The sequence below is a fragment of the Lactuca virosa genome, chromosome 1 (assembly GCF_052849685.1).
Source record: "Lactuca virosa cultivar CGN04683 chromosome 1, Lactuca_virosa_CGN04683_v6, whole genome shotgun sequence".
Classification (NCBI taxonomy): Eukaryota; Viridiplantae; Streptophyta; class Magnoliopsida; order Asterales; family Asteraceae; genus Lactuca; species Lactuca virosa.
The window spans coordinates 161,334,623-161,338,778 of NC_136426.1; the positions used below are offsets into that span (position 1 = coordinate 161,334,623).

At 34.4% G+C, this 4,156-nt stretch overlaps 1 non-coding gene across 1 annotated transcript; it reads left to right on the top strand.

Moving 5' to 3' along the window:
• The first annotated feature begins 416 nt into the window (after window positions 1-416).
• Window positions 417-490, top strand: TRNAP-UGG (transfer RNA proline (anticodon UGG)). Its single transcript has one exon. It is a non-coding gene; the product is annotated as a tRNA-Pro (tRNA).
• The last annotated feature ends 3,666 nt before the right edge of the window (window positions 491-4,156 follow it).

Here is a 4,156-nt window from a genome sequence, read left to right on the forward strand (position 1 = left end):
GCATCCGGGAAAAAGCGATTAATCTCTATCAATAAACCTGCCAAAGAACCGAACCATAGAGTACTTAATATTGGTGCTACGGAAAGATATGTTTTTAGATCTCTCATTCAAAAACCTCCTTCATTTTATTGTAATACATAAACATATTGAAATGTACAATCATCCAGTAAATAAGATTGACTTTTTGTTAAATACAGAAAAAAACGTCCTTTCTTCCCCACTATTCCCCCAACTCATTTATTTTTCATAGGGGTTCCATTCCATTTTTCATATAGATAGAAGTATTTTACTATTATTATATGTTAAATGAGAACAAAAAGACGAAATGGACATAAAAATTCTAGATTTTAATAGAGGAGATAACGATGTGGAAAACAAGACAAGAATTCTCTACAATGACACTGTAGACCAATGGAAGGGATGTAGCGCAGCTTGGTAGCGCGTTTGTTTTGGGTACAAAATGTCACGGGTTCAAATCCTGTCATCCCTACCTATTACTGCTCCTTTGAGCAGTAACGAGGGATTTTTTGAGATCAATTCACATTGGACACATCATATAGAATCTTTCATTGTTATGATACTATTATAGTGTATGCATACAAGATGTATTGGGGCCAATCATTTTATTTACAATCTTATATTTTATGATAAGAAAGCGCTCTTAGTTCAGTTCGGTAGAACGTGGGTCTCCATAACCGATGTCGTAGGTTTAAATCCTACAGAGCGTGATTCGGATCTTCTTCGATCGAATTCGGTTGAAGCACTAACTGGAACGACAATATGAATTTGACCTCCTGGATATTAAAGAAAGGAGGAGGTCAATCAAAAAAAGAGATGTTAATTAATCTAATCAAAGATCCAACTGATCGTCACGCCTGTATTGTAAATATGCGGTTACAAATAATCCAGCCAAAGTAATAGGAATTAGACCTAACACGATTCCAAATAGGAAAACTTCAATCATTTCAATTTGTTTGAAAGGAGAAAAAAGAGGTAATATCTATACATAAAATATTAATCTGAATTACCATGAATCTCAATGACCAAGAATTTGGCAATGGACACGGTAAGTATCTATAAATACACAGAAGTTCGCGGAAAGATTTCCTTTTATGAATTGTGCAATGAATTTCAAATCAGTCGTATCTTGCTCAGACCAATAAATAGAGCTGAGGTTATAGTTAAAGCCGTCAGTAGAAAACCGAAATAACTAGTTATGGTAAGCATGAAGGAGCTAAATGAAATATGTTATTTTTATACATATGTTTATAAATAAAAGCACTTACCTGAGTTTCCTTTTTTACAAAATAAGTGATAAAAAAATACCAATTGAAAGAATAAGTCCAATTAAAAGGTTTTGATTAATCTATCATTATAGACAGCACCAACAAGGAGAAAATCCTTTTTTATAAGTTAGAAGGAACTTGCTATGAAAATATAAAAAGTATTGGAATCTACACATTGATTCTTTTTTTTTAACCGTATGCATCAAAAGACTCCTGTACGGTTCCAAAGGGATTTGACCCTAATCAACCGACTTTATCGAGAAAGATTACTTTTTTTAGGTCAAGAGGTTGATAGCGAGATCTCGAATCAACTTATTGGTCTTATGATATATCTCAGTATCGAGGATGATACCAAAGATCTGTATTTTTTTATAAACTCTCCTGGGGGATGGGTAATACCGGGGGTGGCTATTTATGATACTATGCAATTTGTGTAACCAGATGTACATACAATATGCATGGGATCAGTCGCTTCAATGGGATCTTTTATCCTGGTCAGAGGAGAAATTACCAAACGTCTAGCATTCCCTCACGCTTGGCGCCAATGAGGCTTTTATTTGAGAGAAAAAAGAAGACTATGCCTTCGCCATATGAAATATGAATATTAATTAATAATAGCATGGCACTTTGAATTCGATATAAGAAATTTTGTTTTCAAAACATTAGATTATGTATCGAGAGAGTAATATGAGAAAAAGGTATTTCCGATTTTCTTATCGGAAGTCCAGTTCAGCGTCACAAACTTTTTTTCACACCAGAGGTCTCTTAACAATATTTATAGAGCGAAAAAAAACAAGATTCTTTTTTCCTTAGTTTATTTGATCAAATAAAAAAGCAACTTTGGGATTGCTTAATCACAGACAAAAAAATATAATAAAATAAATATATAAAGCAACGGAGCCATCATAGTATTTTTGAATTCCCCCGAAAGGAAGGGTGGTAAGTTGATCATTTACCGATCGAGGTCTGATCGATCCTATTTTTTCTTTATTTGATGTAAGGTAGGGTTCAAGTTTATTGTAGAGCCGTATGTAATGCATAATGACCGTACGGTTGTTCGATTCTATCTTTTTTTCTTGTTATTATTTTATCATTGTTTTATCTTCCCTTTATCATGCGAAATAAAGAAACCTTTTATTTTCTTATATCCTCAGGGTAATGATCCATCAACCTGCTGGTTCTTTTTCTGAAGTAGCAACGGGAAAATTCATCCTGGAAGTGGGAGAACTACTGAAACTACGTGAAACCCTGACAAGGGTTTATGTACAAAGAACGGGCAAACCCCTAAGGGTTGTCTCCGAAGACATGGAAAGAGATGTTTTTATGTCAGCAACAGAGGCCCAAGCTTATGAAATTGTTGATCTTATAGCGGTTGAATGACAATAGCATAGCCTGGATTTCGCATCAATTCGTGATTTGAAATTACCCCTGCCGAGTTTCATATTAATATATTATGACTTTTATTTACTATTCTATTTAATAAAAGGAATTCATAATCATGCGGTTAGGATCAATCTAAACCAGTCCATTATGTATATGATTCAACATGCCAACGATTAAACAACTTATTAGAAATACAAGACAGCCAATTAGAAATGTCACAAAATCCCCCGCGATTCGGGGATGCCCTCAGCATCGAGGAACATGTACTAAGGTGTATGTGCGCCTCGTTCAGATCATGAACTTGAACAAAGGAAAGAGAGCCATGTTCGAATATCAATGATCAAATAGGATAGAACGGAAAACGAACTACATTTCCTATCTAAAAATAAGAAAATGGAGCATATCCCTTTTATTGTGTATGAAATTTATGGTTTCTATTGGTGTAAATCCACTCACCTCAATTCAAGATGAGAAACAATTCTCCATTGGTAGCAAATGGTTATCCATTAAGCGGAGGAAATCTTAGTTAATATAGACCCCTCTTGCAAGAACGGATTAACAGGGTCAACTACCCAGCCAACCTTCATAATTAAATACCGTTACTGTATAGGTAGAGCTCGTTGTGAAAGACCTATTACTGGATAATTCATGGGTAGAGCCGAAGAATGTGAACTATACAAGTTAGCAATAACATTGATTAAATGAAGTAAAGGCTCCGGTGTATAGAGAATACCTCACCGTTTAAGAAGTAACCATAGAAACGATGGAATCCACTATTTCTTTATCATTGCTATTTTTTTTATTTTTTTTTAATACCTAGTCTAGTACAATTTCGTATTTCGAGGCGAAACTCCTATAAAAAAGAAAAAATCGTGGTTAGGAAGGTTATAGTAGCCAAAGCCTTTGGAATTTTTAGTTTATACATTGGTAAAATCCGTTTTGTTATTAATATACTAGGAAAGGGGCAAAAGAATAACTGAAAGAAAGGAAATCTATTAGTTATTCGTGAAAGTTTCATTTATTCAATGACCAGATGTAGACGGGGATATATCACTCGGAGACGTAGAACAAAAATTCGTTTATTTGCATCAAGCTTTCGGGGGGCTCATTCAAGACTTACTCGAACTATTACTCAACAAAAAATAAGAGCTTTGGTTTCGGCTCATCGGGATAGGGATAAGAAAAAAATCAATTTTCGTCGTTTGTGGATCACTCGTATAAATACAGCAATTCGTGAAAGGGGGGTATGCTATAGTTATAGTAGATTAATAAACGGTCTGTACAAGAGACAGTTGCTTCTTAATCGTAAAATACTTGCACAAATAGCTATATCAAATAGGAATTGTCTTTATATGATTTCCAATGAGATCATAAAAGAAGTAGGTTGGAAGGAATCCTCCTGTTAAACGGAGTTGCCCGGAGAATGAACTCCGGGAAGGTCGAATAAAAATGAATAGAATATGATAAAATATGAGAAAGTAGTCAAA